Raw genomic sequence first — 22,454 nt, 5'->3', positions numbered from 1 at the left:
ACCTGCTGTCATGCTTTAACATATCAGCCAGATGGAGCGCTACTTACCATAAAACTAGCCAGCTAGCGGTGCAAATAGTAACCAATCAAATGCCTTGTTCCATTTTTAACCCTGCCTGTGCAGACCTGTCAATTTCTTATCCATGAAGCTTTATGTATTGTGGCAGTAGATGTTACCTATAGACACTGTATGTATTTGTAGTAATAGCGACAGTATCTAGAATAATTTTTAGTTCATTACTTCCAACGCTTATGTCATGTATACAATTGGAACTTTCGTAACAATTTGTTCTTATTTCTCATTTAACTCTGTATGATGTTTTCATTCCGATATTTTTTTTTTGTGTTTTCAGATGAGCATTGGAAGATATCTTGGAACCCATTGTGCAAAGTGGCATTGCTGGGTAATGCATGAAAAAACTAAATGTTCCTGTTCAGGAGCAAATTAACCCACCGGTCACAGATGATCCTCCAATGGGTCCGAAAGGTTAAGCAGAAAACATCCACATTTGGAGGTGACTGTAAAGACAATCACTTGTCACTAGAGTCTATTCTTAAGGATTTACCGATCTATTATTGGTGATATTTCCTACATGTGCAAACAGCAGAGATTACATTGCAATAATTATGGTGTGCACATTGACCGTAAAGATAGAGGATGGACCCAAGGAGACCCCGACTGATGCTGCTCGTTTGGTAGATAGTAGATATTTATGGTAGTAGAAAAAAATGTCCTTACAAACAGCATTGATCTGAATGGTATGAAAATGAGTTACAGTGTGCCATAAAGAAATGTCAGTTTATAGTTTGCTTCTAAGTAACAATGAGGAGAGGAATTATTAATGGCGGGGATTGGAATTCACAGCTGAAATGTATTGGGCACTGACAAAATATTCAAAAAATCTGTAGCTGGAGTGTGGCTATTATTGTTATCACATATATTACATATATTGTTGTGAATCACCGGGATAAGACAAAACTTTGATCCCTGCAGTTAACAATGTCAATGCTGTAATGGCAATGATCATGTGAATCAAAACTCATCCTCACCTTAGATGTATGGCGAGGAAGAGCGGGGAACTTGGATCCACTGTTCAAATGACTGCATGAGGTGCACTATAACAATAAAAGTGGCGAACAACCAAAACAACGCTGCATGAAAAGAGTTGATAATCTGTAATATATTTGTTAAACATTTTTATTCCTAAAAAAAATTACGCTGAACATTACAGCTTCGAAAAATCACATCATGGAAAGTCAGCCCTAGGGGCTTCAATTATAAGCAATTCTTTTATACTTATTACTTGAATTGTTCCCTTTGGATTCTGTGAACAGGAAGGACGACCATTGGGGATATTAATTTCTTCCCACTGAGGTTCTGTTCTCATATTCACTGGGGCTTCAAACAGCCAATGTTTTTTGCTGGTGGTGCCAGAAGGGGATAGCATTGGGAATTTTTCTGTCCCATAGAGTATGCCCTCATTCAGGTTCATCTAGCTGTGCAGTACGACAATGATGTTATTACTGGAATATATTGTCCTCCAAATATGCCAATTGTCCTCCCAATGTAACACCCACATTACTGTGTGCATTTCTGCAGGAATTCACTGACATCTGATAAATGCTGACACTTGAGAATGATTGGATCCTACCACAAGGTATTTGTCAGATTAATAAGACTTGTCAATCAAGCAAACTAAAGTTCAATATGGTCATTGTCTATCTATCTATCTAGCTATTATCTATCTATCATATATCTATCTATCTATGATCTGTCTATCATATATCTATCTCATATTAATCTATGATCTATCTATGATCTATCTATCTATGATCTATCTGTCTATCATATATCTATCTCATACCTATCTATCTATGATCTATCTATCTCCCGGTCTATCATATATCTATCTCATATCTATCTTTCTAACTATCCATCATCTATCTATCTATCTATCTATCTATCTATCTATCTATCTATCTATCTATCTATCTATCTATCTATCTTTTATCTATCATCTATCTCATATCTACCTATCACATATCTATCTATGTATCTAGCTATCTATCTCATATCCATACCGATCGATCTATCTTTACCATCATCAATATCTGTTTTTACATTTCTGAGAAGCACACAGCATATACTATGTGCTTGTATTTTGTTAAGGAAGCACTTCCTTCAAAGTTTTTATCCTCTTAATATATTGCAATCATCATATAGCACTGTGTACTTACAATTGCTCATTATGCCTTTCTGCCCAGCTAATTCTTCTCTTTACTCTGCTTAAAGGGAACCTGTCACCCCGTTTTTTGAGATTGAGCTATAAATACTGTTAAATAGGGCCTGCGCTGTGTGTTCCTATAGTGTATGTAGTGTACCCCGATTCCCTATGTATGCTGAGAAAAGACTTACCAAAGTCGCCGTTTTCGCCTGTCAATCAGGCTGGTCAGGTCGGGAGGGCGTGGTGACATCGGTGGTTCTTCCTCAGCTTTACGTTGGTGGCGTAGTGGCGTAGTGGTGAACAAGCAGCGCGCGATCTGCGCTGTAATCCCTTGCATCGGTGGGGGCGGCCATCTTCCTGGGGCCGCGCGTGCGCAGATCGAGTGCTCTGCTGCACGGGGCTTCAGGAAAATGGCCGCGGGATGCCGCGCGTGCGCATTAGAGATCGCGGCGGCCATTTTCCCAAAGCCGAGATGCAAACTCGGCTTTGGGAAAATGGCCGCCGCGATCTCTAATGCGCACGCGCGGCATCCCGCGGCCATTTTCCTGAAGCCCCGTGCAGCAGAGCACTCGATCTGCGCACGCGCGGCCCCAGGAAGATGGCCGCCCCCACCGATGCAAGGGATTACAGCGCAGATCGCGCGCTGTGTCTTCACCACTACACCACTACGCCACCAACGTAAAGCTGAGGAAGAACCACCGATGTCACCACGCCCTCCCGACCTGACCAGCCTGATTGACAGGCGAAAACGGCGACTTTGGTAAGTTATTTCTCAGCATACATAGGGAATCGGGGTACACTACATACACTATAGGAACACACAGCGCAGGCCCTATTTAACAGTATTTATAGCTCAATCTCAAAAAACGGGGTGACAGGTTCCCTTTAATGTAGAAGCAGGAAGTATCTTAGGCATGCACTTATCATTCCCCTCTTCAACACATGACTCAGCTGCTCCACTTCTCCTCATGTAACAATTACCTTTGCAATGACATACCACGAATCATACAGGGAAAAGGATTCAGCTAGTCAGTTTTTTGTTTCAATAGATTTTTATTTATTTTTCCAAAAAGAAAAAAAAAACGCTATTTTTTTTTAAACAACAATAACAAGCTGTGCATGTGGAATATCACTTCTATCTTTTAAGTATATCTTCTCTCAATATTTTACTATACTTTATATGTATTATTTATTGTAATAGGAGAGATAGGCGGGGAAGGGCAAGGAGGGGGGTTAGAAGGGTAAAGGAATGGGTATATCCAAACCTGGAATAAAAACAGGAGTAAATGCTGTATAGTCCATTTTCTCAAAAAACAAACAAACAAAAAAAGCAATAAAATTATTTATCTGTTTAAACAGTTATAATCATACTATTACCTATTAATAATTATACCAACTTTATATCCACCAATAATACACTATATTTACTTCTAATTATGTTTCTTATAATTCTACATTTAATAAAACAAATTCTTGTATTCCAAGCCTACATTTCTTTTGTAATTGTTAATTCTCCCATTGCAAAGGAGGGATCCTTGTCAGCCACCTGAGGACGTCTCATACTGATTTTATTTCTTCCTTTTTCCTTTTCTCTTTCCTTCCCTCCTGTAATTAGAAGGGACTAGGTGAATGGTGTTGTGAATTCTTTATTCTAGGTGGCCCATTGTTTTGAGTATTTGGGAAATCTATTGTGTCTTATGGCGTGGTTAAACTCCTACACAATATGTATGCTATTCTTTCTACAGCTAGTCAGTTTTTAACCTCTTCACCCCCAAGCCTATTCTCACCTTCATGACCTGGCCAATTATTCTGACCACTGTCACTTTATGAGGTAATAACTGTGGAACGCTTCAATGGATCCTACTGATTCTGACATTATTTTTTTCGTGACATTTTGTACTTCATGATAGTGGTAAACTTTGTTCAATAGGAGAGTTATGTCAGACAACATAGTTAATAAATAACATTTCTCACATGTCTACCTTACATCAGCACAATTTGAAACATTTTTTTTTGTTAGGAAGTTAGAAGGGATATAAGTTTATCAGCAATTTCTGATTTTTCCAACAAAATTTACAAAACCATTTTTTTCGGGACCACCTCACATTTGAAGTGACTTTGAGGGGCCCATATGACAGCTTAGGGTATGTGCACACGTTGCGGTTTTTGCTGCGGATCCGCAGCAGTTTTCCATGTGGTGTACAATACAATGTTAACCTATGGAAAACATAAACCGCTGTGCACATGCTGCGGAAAAAAACGCACGGAAACGTTGCGGTTTATTTTCCGCAGCATGTCAATTCTTTGTGCGGAATCCGCAGCGGTTTGGCACCTGCTCCATATTAAAAATCCGCAGGTGTCTAAAACCGCAGTGGAAACCGCACAAAAAAACGCAATAAATCTGCAGTACTTTTTGCACTGCGGATTTAATCAAATCCGCTGCGGAAAAAAATTCTGCAACGGAATCCGCAGCGTGTGCACATGGTCTAATACCCAAAAGTCACACCATTCTAAGTACTGCACCCCTCAAAACCACAAGTTTATTAACATTTCAGGTACTTTACAGGAATTAATGGTATGTGTAAGGAAAACATGAATATTTAACTTTTTTAACAAAAATTTTTTTAGACCCATTTTTTTCTTATTTTCATGAGGTTATCCAGAGAAAATGGACCCCAAAATTTGTTGTGCAATTTCTTCTGAGCCATATGTGGGGGAAAACATTTACTGCCTCGGTCAGGAAGTACTTCTCAATCATGACATATATATACTGCAAATGTTAGGAAGGGGTTAATCACATGATGCCATAGACCTAATAGAAAAGAGAAGAATTATCTGGGTAAAAAGGTAAAATGAGCAATTGTAAGTACACAGTGCTATATAATATGGTGACTGCAATACTGTATATCAAGAGGACACAAATTTTACTGGGAGTGTTTTTTTAAAGTCCAATACAGTTTGCAAGAAAAATAAAGGTAATATTTTGGTGTGATTTGACAATTGTCTTACAATCTTCGGTAATGTTATTTCATGTTTTCACTTATATTGAAATTATTCAATATAATGATGAAGTTTAGTTACTTAAATGTATTGCAAGATAATACCTATGTTGAAAACATATTTGCGATTACTAGATGTTTATTTTACTTAAAGGGAATCTGTCGGCAGGTTTTAGCTTCCTCATCTGAGAGCAGCATGATGTAGGCAAAGAGACCCTGAATCAAACGATTTATCACCTAGTGTACTGAGTGCAGCAGTTGTGACACAATCAGAGTTTTTAGATTTAGCAATGAAGCAGAGCTGAGGGAGCTAACCCCGCCCACTCCAGGATCTTTACATACATTGTGCATACACAGTGAGATGCTTATCAAAGGAGGGGGCGGAGTCAGACTAGTACACACAGCCATGAATTCTATGTGTTAACTGCTACTTCATGCTATCCGCAGATTACATAGCAAAATCCTGTTGAAAAATTCATTTTAAATCAGTGACATTAAAAACCTGCTGCATCTCACTGCAGGTAATAGTTATTTCTCTGAATATTTAGTTGTTGGGTTTTAGACTAGATATGAATTGAAGATTTGCTGCGTGTAAGAATGCAGAGATGGCACAAAGGGACATGATATCCTATTGTGAACAATATTAGCTGATGCGTTACATTGTATCAACTGGCTAAAATTTAGCCGCTAAATGAATTGTAGTATTTATTGTACTCACATAGCACCATTCATTTTCACAGCTCTTTATAGGCATCATCATCACTGTCCCCATTGGAGCTCACAATGTACATTTCCTATCTATATGTCTTTGAAGTGTAGAAATAAACCAGAGTACAAGGATCAAACCTACACAATTAAGTTGCCAACCACTGTGCTGCCAAACAATACAATGTTAGTGATATGCCATCACATTGTGTGATAGGAATTCTCCTTTAACTGCCGCATTTACAAATTATATGTGTTCTGTACATATCCAAAGACTCACAGTGAATGAGCTGTGAAGATTTACTCATACTTACTCATACAGTGGCATGTAAAAGTTTGGGTACCCCTGGTACAAAACTACTGTTACTGTGAACAGTTAAGCAAGTTGAAGATGAAATGATCTCTAAAAGCCCTAAAGTTAACCCCTTCACGCCGCGGCCCTTTTTCGTTTTTGCATTTACGTTTTTCGCTCCCCTCCTTCCCAGAGCCATAACTTTTTTATTTTTCCGTCAATATGGTCATGTGAGGGCTTATTTTTTGCGGGACCAGTTGTACTTTTGAATGACCCCATTGGTTTTACCATGTCTTGTACTAGAAAACGGGAAAAAATTCCAAGTGTGGTGAAATTGCAAAAATAGTGCAATCTCACACTTGTTTTTTGCTAGATTCAGTAAATGCTAAAACTGACCTGCCATTATGATTCTCCAAGTCATTACAAGTTCATAGTCACCTAACATGTCTAGGTTATTTTTTATCTAAGTGGTGAAAGAAAATTCCAAACTTTGCTAAAAAAAAAAAAAGTTGCGCCATTTTCCGATACCCATATCGTCTCCATTTTTCGTGATCTGGGGTCAAGTGAGGGCTTATTTTTTTGCATGCCAGGCTGACGTTTTTAATGATACCACTTTTGTGCAGATACGTTCTATTGATCGCCAGTTATTGCACTTTAATGCAATGTCACGGCGACCAAAAAAACGCAATTATGGCGTTTCAAATTTTTTTCTCGCTACGCTGTTTAGCGATCAGGTTGATACTTTTTTTTACTGATAGATTGGGTGATTCTGAACGCGGCGATACTAAATATGTGTAGGTTTGATTTTTTGTTATTGTTTTATTTTGGATGGGGCAAAAGGGGGGTGATTTAAACTTTCATTTTTTTCTTCATATTCTTAAAAACATTTCTTTTTAACTTCTGCCATGCTTCAATAGCCTCCATAGGAGGCTAGAAGCTGGCACAACTCGATTGGCTCAGCTACATAGCAGCGATCATCAGATCTCTGCTATGTAGCTGAATTGCAGGCTTGCTATGAGCGCTGTCCTCAGGGTGGCGCTCACAGCAGGCTGGCATCAGTAACCATAGAGGTCTCAAGGACCTCTATGGTTACCATCCTGACGCATCACTGACCCCCGATCATGTGACGGGGTCAGCGATGCGCTCATTTCCGGCCGTGCAGCCGGAAGCGCCGGATAAATGCCACTGTCAGCGTTTGACAGTGGCATTTAACAGGTTACTATCGGCAGGTGGATTGCGATTCCACCTGCTGCTATTGCGCTCACATGTCAGCTGTACATAACAGCTGAAATGTTGCGACTTTGATGTGGATTGAGCACTGGAGCCCACATCAAAGGGGGAGATACGACATGTGCCGTACTAATACAGGGCATGTTGTGAAGGGGTTAAAGACAGTAGAATCATAGAATGGGAGAGTTGGAAGGGACCTCCTGGGTCATCTGGTCCAACCCCCTGCTCTAAGCTGACCGGTCACCATTCTGGTCGCTCTTCTCTGAACTTGCTCCAGTTTGTTGATGTCTTTTTTAAAATGTGATGCCCAAAACTGGACACAGTATGCCAGGTGAGGTCTGACCAAAGAGGAGTAGAGGGCAATAACGACTTCATGTGATCTAGGCTGTATGCTTCTGTTAATACAACCCAGAATTGCATTTACCTTTTTTGCTGCTGCATCACACTGTTTACTCATGTTCAGTTTATGATCTATTAGTTTTTCCCAAGTCATTTTTACTTGTGCTGTTGCTTAGCCGTATTCCTCCCATTCTGTATATTCTTTTTTTCATTTTTATTGACCAGATGTAGTACTTTGCATTTTCCTTGTTAACACTAGAAGTCCCAGAAATTTTGAGCTCCAAAGGTTCCAAAGGTAGAAATGTTAAATAACCCCTCTCTGGGACTTCTAGTATTAAAGACCATTCTGTTAGTTGCTGCCCACTTCTCCTGTTTATTTATATCTTTTTGAATCCTCTCTCTCTCTTCTCTAATATTAGCTATCCCTCCTAGCTTTGTGTCATCAGCAGATTTAATCAGTGTACCCTCAATTGCTTCCTCTAAATCATTGATAAAGATGTTGAACAATACAGGGCCCAGGAAAGAACCCTGTGGTTCCCCACTTGAGACATTCCTCCAACTGGATGTGCGGCCATTTACAACCACTCTTTGGATCCGATCACTAAGCCAGTTATGAATCCACCTAACAGTTGCCTTGTCCATTCCATACTTAGTCATTTTTTCAATAAGGAAGATGTGAGATACTTTGTCAAATGCTTTGCTGAAGTCAATATATACTATATCTACAGCATTTCCCTGATCCACCCAGTCAGTGATTCTGTCATAGAAAGAAATTAAGTTAGTCTGACATGACTTATTAGTTACAAAACCCATGCTGACTCTGGTTAATCACTTCATTCTTATCCAGGTACTTACATACATGTTGTTTAATAATTTGTTCAAAGATCTTTCCTGGTATAGAAGTCAGACTCACAGGCCTATAGTTCCCAGGGTCCACCTTCTTCCCCTTTTTGAAGATAGGAACAACATTTGCTCTTCTCTAGTCTTCTGGGACTTCTGTTATCCAAGAATTTTCAAAGATTATGGAGAGTGGTTCAAAATTTTCTTCTGCTGTCTCCTTCAGTACTCTGGGGTGTAATTCATCTGGACCTGGAGACTGGAATTCATTTATGTTATCTAAGTGTTTCCTCACTATTTTTCTGCTTATAGATATCCTGGATTCTTATATTCCTTTAATAGGACAGCTAAGATCAGTTGATGTTACATTTCCTTTCTGAGAGAAAACAGATGCAAAATAGGAATTTAAAAGTTCGGCCTTCTCAACATCCTTTCTTACCATTTCATAATTTTCAACCTGTAAAAATCCTATAGCATCTTTAACTTTTCTTTTACTTTTGACATATCCCCAAAATCCTTTTTTATTGCTTTTGACGTCTCTTGCAAGTCTCATTTTCAGCTTTAGCTAATCTGATTCGTGCACTGCAGCTTCTGCAGACAGCATTATATTATTCTTTAGATATGCCTCCCTCTTTCCATTTGATAAACATTTCTTTCTTCCTTTTTAGCATGTGTTTAAGTTCTGTGTTCATCCATCCTGGTTTCCTTAAATGCTTCGTATTCTTCCCTCTTTTTAGAATTGTTAACGATTGTGCTTTGAGAATTTCATTTTTCAAGATTTCCCATCCTTCCTGGGGTCTAAGGGGTAATGTTTCTCCTTATGGAGAGTGACATATCAGCTCTGGCTTGTCAAGGTAAGCATCTCTACTTCCAACAGGTGGCACTATAGAGTTTAAGTCCTCTTTTTCTCAGAAGAGGCAATTTGCATATCCATCCTTCCTGGACATTTTTGTCCTAAAAGATTTCCAGCCATTGGATCCCTCCAATTCTCTTTCTGAGTCCCTTAAAATCTGCCTTTCTTAAATCTAACCTTGAAGTCTGAGTCTTCCCAGATCTTCCTGATCTAGTTATCCAAAATTCTAAAACAGCATGGTCGCTACCTCCTGTGGTCCCAGCCACTCTTACCTCCTCAACCATTTCCTCCCTGTTTATAAGGATTAGATCCAAGGTAGCAGATCCTCTTGTTTTCTCCCCTACCTTTTGGAAGATAAAGTTGTCAGCAAGAGAGGATAAGAATTTGCTTGACCTGTTAGTTTTGCTTGAGGAGCTCTAGGAAATACAGGACACAGGTGATTTGTGGGAATCCACAACGCGTTTCAACGGTACCCCCTCTTCATCTGGTGGAGATTTATTAATGACACACAGGAAGAGGTATTTAAACAAGATTCGACCAATCAAAATGCAATCATCATGTCACATGATGGTATCACATGACGAAGTAAAATCACATAGGAACCACGTCCATAATGACAAAGGATTGGCAAAAATGAGACACAGACAATAAATACAAACATCATATAAAAGAAATATATATAATAACAAAAAATGCAACATCCATATTCATAAAAAAAGAGAATAAAATGATAACAATCATACAAGATACATGATTAAAAAATATATGATGAAAAAATATATTAAAATGAAATAATACGTTGGGTTATCTGCTAACTCTTTCAATAGTAAGGTTTAATCCCTCAGGGGTCAATGTACCAAGCTTGAAAATCCAGAAACTTTCTCTATTGATTAGACTGCTGTATTGGTCAGAAACGGTGTCTGGTATATAGTCAATAATTGTCAGTCTTAGTGAATTCAGATGTTTTTGATGCACTGTCAGAAAATGTTTAGACAAACTATGTAGTAGAAAACCGTTCCGGATGTTCTGACGGTACTTATTTAGCCTTGCATGCATAGTTTGTATAGTACGACCTACATAATGAAGTCCGCATCCAAATTCTATTAAATACATTTTCTGACAGTGCATCAAAAAAATCGGAATTCACTAAGACTGACAATTATTGACTATATACCAGACACCGTTTCTGACTGATACAGCAGTCTAATCAATAGAGAAAGTTTCTGGATTTTCAAGCTTGGTACATTGACCCCTGAGGGATTAAACCTTACTATTGAAAAAGGTAGCAGATAACCCAACTTATTATTTAATTTTAATATTTTTTTATCATATATTTTGTAATCACGTATCACGTATCATTTTATTTATTTATTTATTATGAAAATGGATGTCACTTTTTTTATTTTATATATATTTCTTTTTCATGATGCTTGTATTTATTGTCTATGTCTCATTTTTGCCAATCTTTTGTCATTATGTACGTGGTTCCTATGTGATTTTACTTCATCATGTGATATCATCATGTGACATGATGATTGCATTTTGATTGGTCGAATCTTGTTTGAATACCTATTCCTGTGTGTCATTAATAAATTTCCACCTGATGAAGACGGGGTACCGTCGAAACGCGTTGTGGATTCATCCAAATCACCTGTGTCCTGTATTTCCTAGCGCTCTTCACACCGTCATTTTATTTTACTATTGCATCCATCCTCCATTGGAGGCACACGGCTGGAGCTGCAGGGGAATATTCATCTATCCGAACCATCTGCCTCCTATGCGCTCCCTTGAGACCGCAATTCACCTGACTGCTAAAGTTCAAGATGACACATTTCCTATGTGTTTTAAGCAAAAAAAAATCGATATTTTTTACATTTCAAAAATTACAAAAAGGAAAATAGTCCTATGCAAAGGTTTGGGCATCCTTGTAGATTTGTGCACTCAGATTACTTTGACCATGGTTTCAGCCTCTTAGGATTATGACTTTTTCACTATCATCATTAGAAAAGGCCGAGTGATGCAAATTTCCCAGCTTTATAAAAACCCCAGCTTCCTCTAACCTTGTGCCAAAAAACAGTAACCATGGGTTCTTCTAAGTTGCTGCCTAACACTCTGAAAATGAAAATGGTGGAGGCCCACAAAGCAGGAGAAGGCTATAAGGAGAAAGGAAACAGTTTTGAAGTTGCCCTTTCCTCAGTATGAAATGCAAAATTTCAGTGAGAGATGTTCGTTGGATTGCTAGAGGCAAATCAGAAACCCCACTGCACTGCAAAAGACCTTCAGGACGATTTAGCAGACTCTGGACCTGTGGTACACTGTTTTACTGCACAAATATGGCCTTAATGGAAGCTTAATCATAATAAAACCTCTCCTGCGTCCTCACAATAAAATTCAGCATCAGAAGTATGCAAAAGAACATCTAAATAAGACTGATGCATTTTGGAAACAAGTCCTGTGGACCAATGAGGTTAAAATAGAACTCTTTGGCCACAGTGATCAGAGGTACGGTATGTGTGGAGAAAAAAGGGTACACAATTTCAGGAAAAGAACATCTCGCCAACCATTAAGCATGGGGGTGGATCAGTCATGCTTTGGGGTTGATGCAAACAGAACACCAACTGTTAAAAAGCTGAAGATGAAAAGAGGATGGCTTCTACAAATTATTAATAATCCTAAATACATGTCAAATCCACAGTAGACTACCTCAAAAGACGAAAGCAAAAGGCACAAGCTGAAGGTTTTACTATGGCCCTCACATTCCTTTGATCTGAACATTATTGAAAATCTGTGGCTAGTCCTCAAAATAGCAGTGCATGCAAGATGACCCAGGAATCTCACAGAACTGAAAGAATTTTCCATGGAAGAATGGATGAAAATCCCTCAACCAAGAATTGAAAGACTCTTGTCTGGCTACAAAAAGCGTTTAGAAGCCCATTTTCCTTTTTGTAATTTTTAAAATTTAAGGATGAATATCTATATATATAATTGTCTAAGGGGTACTTCCGTCTGTCTGTCTTTCTGTCAGCAACTTTCGTCACAGAAATCCCGCGACGCTGATTGGTCTCGCAAGCTGCCTGTCATGGCTGCCGTGACCAATCAGCACAGTCCGATTAGTCCCTCCCTACTTCCCTGCAGTCAGTACACGGCATCCGCATACTCCACTCACACAGGGTTAATGCCAGCGGTAACGGGCCATGGGTACCGCACTCCGTTAAAGCTGCTATTAACCCTGTGTGTCCCCAAATTTTTACTATTGATGCTGCCTATGCAGCATCAATAGTAAAAAGATGTAATGTTAAAAATAATAAAAAAACCAAAAACCTGCTATGCTCACCTTCCGTAGTCCGACGATGCGCTCACGGCTGCCGCCAGCTTCCGTTCCCAGAGATGCTTTGCGGAATTACCCAGAAGACTTAGCGGTCTTGCGAGACCGCTAAGTCATCTGGGTAATTTCGCAATGCATCCTGGGAACGGAAGATGGCGGCAGCCGCGCGCATAGGGACACCTTCGCTGGATCCCGGCGGGTGAGTATATAACTATTTTTTATTTTAATTCTCTTTTGTTAACACAGATATGTGCCCACACTGCTAAATACTACATGGGCAGTGTTATATAGCGTGTGGGCTGCATTATATACAGCGTGGCTGCTATATACTACGTGGCCAGTGTTATATACTATGTGGGCAGTGTTATATACCGCATGGGTGGCGTTATATACTACGTGGCCAGTGTTATATTCTATGTGGGCTGTGTTATATACCGCGTGGGCTGCGTTATATATCGCGTGGCTGCTATATACTACATGGCCAGTGTTAGATACTATGTGGGCTGTGTTATGTACTGCGTGGCCTGTGCTATATATTACGTGGCCACTGTTATATACTGCATGGCCTGTGTTATATACTACGTCGCCTGTGTTATATACTGCGTGGCTGCTATACACTGCGTGGGCTGTGTTATATACTATTTGGGCTGTGTTATATACTACGTGGCCACTGTTATATATTGCGTGGCCTGTATTAACACATCGGGTATTCTACAATATGTATGTATGTATGTATATAGCAGCCACATAGTATATAGCACAGGCCACGCAGTATTTGTCTGCTATATACTACATGGCTCCTATATACTACGTGGCCTGTGCTATATACTATGTGGCTGCTATATACATACATACATACATATTCTAGAATACCCGATGCGTTAGAATCAGGCCACCATCTAGTAAATATAAATACAAACGAAATGTGCCATCTTTAACTTTATGCCTTTTAGAGATCATTTAATCTTCAACTTGCTTAACTGTTCACCATAACAGTAATTTTGACCAGAGGTGCCCAAACTTTAACTTGCATGCAATTGTAGCTAGCTGAGGGCTCCTTTGTGTAGTAAAAAAAAAAAAAAGAATCATCGTCAGGATCAGTGAATGACCCAGCAGATGAGCTCTCAGTGATCATGGAGTAATAGCATATTGCTAGGGTATGCCATCAATTTATAATGTGTTCAGGTTTGATCTCTGGAACATTCACCAATATGGGAATAAATGCAATTACCATTTTATCACTTTATAGTCTTTCCCTGCACTGCACCATCCAAGTCATCTACTGGGCAAGGGAACTGCAGAACACATCTAATGGGGCTATCTTCAGTTACCTCTATAACACCAGGGCTGGAAGTGTCCACAGAAAAAAAACAGTAAGACTACGTTCACATTTGCGTTGTGCGATGTTGCGTCGGAGACGCAACGCACAACGCAAACAAAAACGCGAGAAAACGCACGCGACAAAATGCACGCTAAAACGCAGCGTTTTGCGACGCATGCGTCCTTTTTTGCCAAAATTTGGACGCAAAAAAATGCAACTTGCTGCGTTTTCTGCGCCCAACCCGTGCGGCAAAAAAACCCGCATGCGTCACAAAACGCAGCACAACGCATGTCCATGCACCCCCCATGTTAAATATAGGGGCGCATGACGCATGCGTCGCTGCTGCTGCGCCCGACGCAACCACGCAAAACGCTAATGTGAACGTAGCCTAAAGTGGATTATTCACAGGATTTCAGTATGGCTCCCACAGGTCAGACTCATACTGATCATAGTGTCATTGAATATTCTAGTGATGTGCCATAACTTTTCTCTATCCCATCACATTATGGGAATTCCCCTTTAACTTCCACATTTACATGTTATCTGTGCACTGTATATATCTACAGAAACACAGAGTATGTTTCACTTCTTGTTTTTGAAACCAAAGTTCAAACCATTTAGTAAACTTTGTCCTCTAACCTCTGTTCTCTGACCTCATGAACTTAGGATTATTTATGCAAAACCCATACTCCATGTTAACGATTTCCTAGGTCCTCATATATTATAAACTAAGCCGCTTCCACAACTGCATGGAAGTAACTCTGTAAATGAAATACATTGCACGGGATGATAAGTTTGCTCTGGACGGCATTGATGAAAACCTGCTCTCAGATTTAAGACATCCTACTTACTTAGGACTATTTGAGAGAGAAGCGTGTTAAGAATTGCTTCTTCAGGCATAGCATAAGAACTGGATCATTAACCCCTTTCTGACATCTGACGTAATAGTACGCCGATGTCAGACACCCTCCTTTTGATGTGGGCTCCGGTGGTGAGCCCACATTTTTTCCGGCACATGTCAGCTGTTTTGAACAGCTGACATGTGCCTGCAACAGCCACGGGTGGAATCGCGAACCACCCTCAGCTGTTAACCCATTAAATTGCCACTATCAAACTCTGACAGTGGCATTTTACATGCACTTCCGGCAAGTGCACCGGAAATCTCGCCCATTGGCGCCTGTGTCACGAATGTGGGTCACCGATGGGTTGGCATGACAACCAGAGGTCTCCAGTAGACCTTTATAGTTGTCACTGCTGGATTGCTATTAGTGCTGCCCGGTGGTCGGAGCTCATAGCAAGTCAGCTATTTTGCTACATACAGGCGATCTGATGATTGCCTGTATGTAGCAGAGGCGATCGAGTTATGGCAGCTTCTAGCCTCCCATGGAAACTATTGAAGCATGCTAAAAGTAAAAAAAAGTTTTTAAAAATATATATAAAAAAAAATATAAAAGTTCAAGTCACCACCCTTTTGCTTCATTCAAAATAAAACAATAAAAAAACAAACATACACATATTTGGTATCACCGCATTTAGAATCACACTATCTATCTAATATAAAAAAAAAGAATTAACCTGATCACTAAATGGTGAAACAAGAAAAAAGTCAAAACGCCGGAATTATGTTTTTTTGGTCGCCGCAACATTGCATTAAAATGCAATAACGGGTGGTCAAAAGATCATATCTGGACCAAAATGGTATATTTAACCCTTTTACCCCCAAGGGTGGTTTGAGAGTTAATGACCGGGCCAATTTTTACAATTCTGACCACTGTCCCTTTATGAGGTTATAATGCTGGAACGCTTCAACGGATCCCAGTGGTTCTGACATTGTTTTCTCGTGACATATTGTACTTCATGATAGTGGTAAAAATTCTTTGATAGTACCTGCATTTATTTGTGAAAAAAACGGAAATTGGCGAAAATTATGAAAATTTCGCAATTTTCCAAATTTGAATTTTTATGCAATTAAATCACAGAGATATGTCACACAAAATACTTAATAAGTAACATTTCTCACATGTCTACTTTACATCAGCACAATTTTGGAACCAAAATTTTTTTTTGTTAGGGAGTTATAAGGGTTAAAAGTTGACCAGCAATTTCTCATTTTTACAAGAATATTTTTTGAAGTCATTTTGAGGGGTCTATATGATAGAAAATACCCAATTGTGACACCATTCTAAAAACTGCACCTCTCAAGGTGCTTAAAACCATATTCAAGAAGTTTATTAACCCTTCTGGTGCTTCACAGGAATTTTTGGAATGTTTAAATAAAAATGAACGTTTAACTTTTTTTCACAAAAAATTTACTTCAGCTCCAATTTGTTTTATTTTACCAAGGGTAACAGGAGAAAATGGACCCCAAAAGTTGTTGAACAATTTGTCCTGAGTACACTGATACCCCATATGTGGGGGTAAACCACTGTATGGGCACATGACAGAGCTCGGAAACGAAGGAGCGCCATTTGACTTTTCAATGCAAAATTGACTGGAATCGAGATGGGACACCATGTTGCGTTTGGAGAGCCCCTGATGTGCCTAAACATTGAAACCCCCCACAAGTGACACCATTTTGGAAAGTAGACCCCTTAAGGAACTTATCTAGAGGTGTGGTGAGCACTTTGACCCACCAAGTGCTTCACAGAAGTTTATAATGCAGAACCGTAAAAATAAAAAATCATATTTTTTCACAAAAATTATTTTTTCGCCCCCAATTTTTTATTTTCCTAAGGGTAAGAGAAGAAATTGGACCCCAAAATTTGTTGTACAATTTGTCCTGAGTACGCTGATACCCCATATGTGGGGGTAAACCACTGTTTGGGCGCATGGGAGAGCTTGGAATGGAAGGAGCGCCGTTTGACTTTTCAATGCAAAATTGACAGGAATTGAGATGGGATGTTGCGTTTGGAGAGCCACTGATGTGCCTAAACATTGAAACCCCCCACAAGTGACACCATTTTGGAAAGTAGACCCCCTAAGGAACTTATCTAGATGTGTTTTGAGCGCTTTGACCCACCAAGGGCTTCACAGAAGTTTATAATGCAGAGCCGTAAAAATAAAACCCAAATTTTTTCCCACAAAAATTATTATTTAGCCCCCAGTTTTGTATTTTCCCGAGGGTAACAGGAGAAATTGGACCCCAAAATTTGTTGACCAATTGGTTCTGAGTGCGCTGATACCCCATATGTGGGGGGGAACCACTGTTTGGGCGCATGGGAGGGCTCGGAAGGGAAGGAGCGCCATTTGGAATGCAGACTTAGATGGAATGGTCTGCAGGTGTCACATTGCGTTTGCAGAGCCCCTAATGTACCTAAACAGTAGAAACCCCCCACAAGTGACACCATTTTGGAAACTAGACCCCCTAAGGAACTCATCTAGATGTGTTGTGAGAGCTTTGAACCCCAAAGTGTTTCACTACAGTTTGTAACGCAGAGCCGTGAAAATAATAAAAAAAAAACTTTCCCCCAAAAATTATTTTTTAGCCCCCAGTTTTGTATTTTCCCGAGGGTAAGAGGAGAAATTCGACCCCAAAAGTTGTTGTCCAATTTGTCCTGAGTACGCTGATACCCCATATTTGGGGGGAACCACCGTTTGGGCGCATGGGAGGGCTCGGAAGGGAAGGAGTGCCATTTGTAATGCAGACTTAGATGGAATAGTCTGCAGATGTCATATTGCGTTTGCAGAGACCCTAATGTACCTAAACAGTAGAAACCCCCCACAAGTGACCCCATATTGGAAACAAGACCCCCCAGGGAACTCATCTAGATGTGTTGTGAGAACTTTGAACCCCCAAGTGTTTCACTACAGTTTATAACGCAGAGCCGTGAAAATAAAAAATCTTTTTTTTCACACAAAAATTATTTTTTAGCCCCCAGTTTTGTATTTTCCCAAGGGTAACAGGAGAAATTGGACCCCAAAAGTTGTTGGGGTAAACCCCTGTTTGCGCACACAGGAGAGTTCGGAAGGGAAGGAGCACTGTTTTACTTTTTCAATGCAGAATTGGCTGGAATTGAGGTCGGACGCCATGTCGCATTTGGAGAGCCCCTGATGTGCCTAAACAGTGGAAACCCCCCAATTATAACTGAAACCCTAATCCAAACACACCCCTAACCCTAATCTCAACAGTAACCCTAACCACACCTCTAACCCTGACACACCTCTAACCCTAATCCCAACCCTATTCCCAACTGTAAATGTAATCTAAACCCTAACCGTAACTTTAGGCCCAACCCTAACCCTAACTTTAGCCCCAACCCTAACTGTAGCCCCAACCCTAACCCTAGCCCTAACCCTAGCCCTAACCCTAACCCTAGCCCTAACCCTAACCCTAACCCTAGCCCTAACCCTAACCCTAACCCTAGCCCTAACCCTAGCCCTAACCCTAACCCTAACCCTAGCCCTAACCCTAGCCCTAATAGGAAAATGGAAATAAATACATTTTTTTTATTTTTCCCTAACTAAGGGGGTGATGAAGGGGGGTTTGATTTACTTTTATAGCGGGTTTTTTAGCGGATTTTTATGATTGGCAGCCGTCACACACTGAAAGACGCTTTTTATTGCAAAAAATATTTTTTGCGTTACCACATTTTGAGAGCTATAATTTTTCCATATTTTGGTCCACAGAGTCATGTGAGGTCTTGTTTTTTGTGGGACGAGTTGACGTTTTTATTAGTAACATTTTCGGGCACGTGACTTTTTTTATCGCTTTTTATTCCGATTTTTGTGAGGCAGAATGACCAAAAACCAGCTATTCATGAATTTCTTTTGGGGGAGGCGTTTATACCGTTCCGCGTTTGGTAAAATTGATAAAGCAGTTTTATTCTTCGGGTCAGTACGATTACAGCGATACCTAATTTATATCATTTTTATATGTTTTTGCGCTTCTATACGATAAAAACTATTTTATAGAAAAAATAATTATTTTTGCATCGTTTCATTCTCAGGACTATAACTTTTTTATTTGTTTGCTGATGATGCTGTATTGTGGCTCGTTTTTTGCGGGACAAGATGACATTTTCACCGGTACCATGATTATTTATATCTGCCTTTTTAATCGCGTGTTATTCCACTTTTTGTTCGGCGGTAAGATAATAAAGTGTTGTTTTTTGCCTCTTTTTTTTTTTCTTACGTTGTTTACTGAAGGGGTTAACTAGTGGGCCAGTTTTATAGGTGGGGTCGTTACGGACGCGGTGATACTAAATATGTGTACTTTTATTGTTTTTTTTTAAATTTAAATAAAGAAATGTATTTATGGGAATAATATTTTTTTTTTCATTATTTAGGAATATTTTTTTTTTTATTTTTTTTTACACATTTGGAAATTTAAAAAAAAACTTTTTTACTTTGTCCCGGGGGGGACATCACAGATTGGTGATCTGACAGTTTGCACAGCACTCTGTCAGATCACCGATCTGTCTCAGAGCACTGCAGGCTTCACAGTGCCTGCTCTGAGCAGGCTCTGTGAAGCCACCTCCCTCCCTGCAGGACCCGGATGCCGTGGCCATCTTGGATTCGGGCCTGCTACAGGGAGGGAGGTAGGGAGACCCTCGCAGCAACGCGATCACATCGCGTTGCTGCGGGGGGCTCAGGGAAGCCCGCAGGGAGCCCCCTCCCTGCGCGATGCTTCCCTGCACTGCCGGCACATCGCAATCATGTTTGATCGCGGTGTGCCGGGGGTTAATGTGCTGGGAGCGGTCCGTGACCGCTCCTGGCACATAGTGCCGGATGTCAGCTGCGATAGGCAGCTGACGCCCGGCCGCGATCGGCTGCGCTCCCCCCGTGAGCGCGGCCGATCGCGTTTGACGTACTATCCCATCGGTGGTCATAGGGGCCCACCCCACCTCGACGGGATAGTACGTCTAATGTCAGAAAGGGGTCAAAAATGTCAGCTCAGCACGCCAAAAATATGTTTTAGCATTTAGTGAACCTAGTAAAAAAAACAAAACAAAAAACAATTGTGGAATTGCACTTTTTTTTTGCAATTTCACCGCACTTGGAATTTTTTGCCCGTTTTCCAGTTCACAATATGGTAAAACCAATGGTGTTGTTCAAAAGTACAACTCGTCCCACAAAAATCAAGCCCTCACATGGCCATTTTGACCAAAAAATAAAAAAAAGTTATGGCTCTGGGAAAAAGGGGAACAAAAAATGAAAACGCAAAAATGAAAATACCTCAGGGGAATAAGGGGTTAATCTGATGTTCATTTCTGAGGTCATTTTGTTTTTACTTCACTTGTAGCAAAGTCATTATTGATTGTACAAATGTCTGTAGTTACATACAAGATAGGTCCTTTATAACCCTTGGATGGGGAGGATACATATAAACAGCTGGAGCTTTCTTGAGCTATGGCTGGTATTACTTGTTCCTACTCGTGCACTTTTTAACATATACAAACATTTCAATAATAGCAAGTCCTTTACAACAAATCCATCATAATTAGCTTCTCCTACAGGCTAAATTAGCACAGAGCTAAGGGCAAAGAATTAGAAGTATCCTAAAGGCCCCGTCACACTTAGCGACGCTAAAGCGATCCCGACAACGATACGACCTGTCAGGGATCGTTGCTGCGTCGCTATGTGGTCGCTGGTGAGATGTCAAACTGTGAGATCTCCCCAACGACGCAGCAGCGATGCGGCGACCTGTAGCGACCTGTACAACGATGTCACATGGCAGCTATTTCATGACGATTAACAGACCTCAATGAGGGACGCCCTGTCATGAGGTCGTTGGTAAGGTGTCAAACACAGCGATGTGTGCTACCCAGCGGGACCTCAACGATCAAAAAACGGTCCAGGCCATTCCGACACGACCAGCGATCTCACAGCAGGGGCCTGGTCGCTGCTACGTGTCACACATAGCGAGATCGCTACTGAGGTCGCTGTTGCGTCACAAAACTTGTGACTCAGCAGCGATCTCGCTAGCGATCTCGCTTTGTGTGACGGGGGCTTAAGTGCAACTTTATCCCTTTATTGACCATCAATAGGCCTTTTTCCTGACCTGAGATTGTTGACACCAATCATGGTTGTTTAACCCCTTAGATACTGCTGTCAATAGGGACAACAACATCTAGTTTGCTAACAGAGCATGAGAGCTCCCTCTTTACCCCTTTTGGCACCTTGAGATCATGATTGTGTGGTCCAGATGGTTGCAATGGAAATCTACGGGCAAGCAATGACCTGATCAGATGTTAGCAATGTTCAGATGGTAAAAATAAAGTTTTTCATTCCTGTTATTCCACTGTGCATTAATTCCACAAAAGCACCTGAAGGGTTAATCAACAATGTGACTACGGTTTTGAATATGTTGAGGGGTGCTGTCTTTAAATTATATCGCTTTTTTTCCTAATATATAGGCCTCTAAAAGTCACTTCAAAACTGAACAGGTCCTTAAAAAATAAATTTTGTCAATTTCCATGAAAAATCAAAAATTCCTGCTACATTTTTAAATCTCCTAACATCCTAACAAAATGAAAGGACATGTTACAAATGGAGACAATGTAAAGCAGATATGAGAGAAATGCTATCTTGATTAAAAGTAGAAACTTTCAAAGTTTCAAAATTGCTATTTTTTAAAATTTTTTGTCAAACATCTGATTTTTTTAGTAAATAAACACAAAGCATTTCAACCTAAATTTGCCACCTACACAAAGTACAAAGTGTCCTGAAAAAACATTCTAAAAATCACTGAGATATGTTGAAACATACCAGAGTTATTGCCACATTAAAATGACACACGTCAGAGTTGAAAGGGGTTAAGTATCATAGTTTTACAGGGTCATATTCTGATACATAAGTAAAATTGCAGGGGTAAAAAAAGAAACGCCTTTGAAATTTGCTTTATTAAAAATCCCTTCCATTCTCAAGAACAAAAGGATTTTTATTTCTATAGTTTGCTGCTTGTTGTATAGATTACCAGTCAGCAGTGGCCGTACATGCGTAGAGCTTACAAAGATCTTACCAGTAGAGCTTGTAAGCGCTGCTCTGAAGATGACTGGGGTCACTGGAGTGAACTGACATGCCCTGATTCAGGCCAACTTTAGTGTTTCTTTTTCCAACATCAGAGAACAAGGTTTTGGCCATAAAACAATGTCATTCAGGCCAGAGCACATCACCTCCAGCAAGCAAGAAGCCGGGAGTCGGTAAAAATGTGCCACCCTACGTTGAGGTTCTTTGGACAACCTCCTTAAGCATATATTCTCAGTTGTTAAAACAAAATTGTAGGTCAGCACTCTATGAAGATTAGTTGATCTGCCTCAATATTTCCATCAATCCAATGGCCAGGTGTGGTGCATCACTCGTCACTTGGCATTGAGCATGCTGATCTTAT

The 22,454-nt window shown here is 40.1% G+C and overlaps 1 long non-coding RNA gene across 1 annotated transcript in view; it reads left to right on the top strand.

Annotated features, from left to right (window-relative positions):
• The window catches only part of LOC138664793 (uncharacterized), a 91,715-nt gene that overhangs the window by 47,227 nt on the left and 22,034 nt on the right, over positions 1-22,454 (top strand). Inside the window, exons 5-6 of the long non-coding RNA XR_011318389.1 lie at positions 353-514; positions 1,600-1,657. This is a non-coding gene — a long non-coding RNA (uncharacterized lncRNA). The remainder of the gene's footprint in view (positions 1-352; positions 515-1,599; positions 1,658-22,454) is intronic.

Source organism: Ranitomeya imitator, chromosome 1 (assembly GCF_032444005.1).
Source record: "Ranitomeya imitator isolate aRanImi1 chromosome 1, aRanImi1.pri, whole genome shotgun sequence".
NCBI classification, from domain to species: Eukaryota; Metazoa; Chordata; class Amphibia; order Anura; family Dendrobatidae; genus Ranitomeya; species Ranitomeya imitator.
Note: the sequence above shows the minus strand (reverse complement) of the source record. Positions and strands in the feature narration are given on the sequence as shown.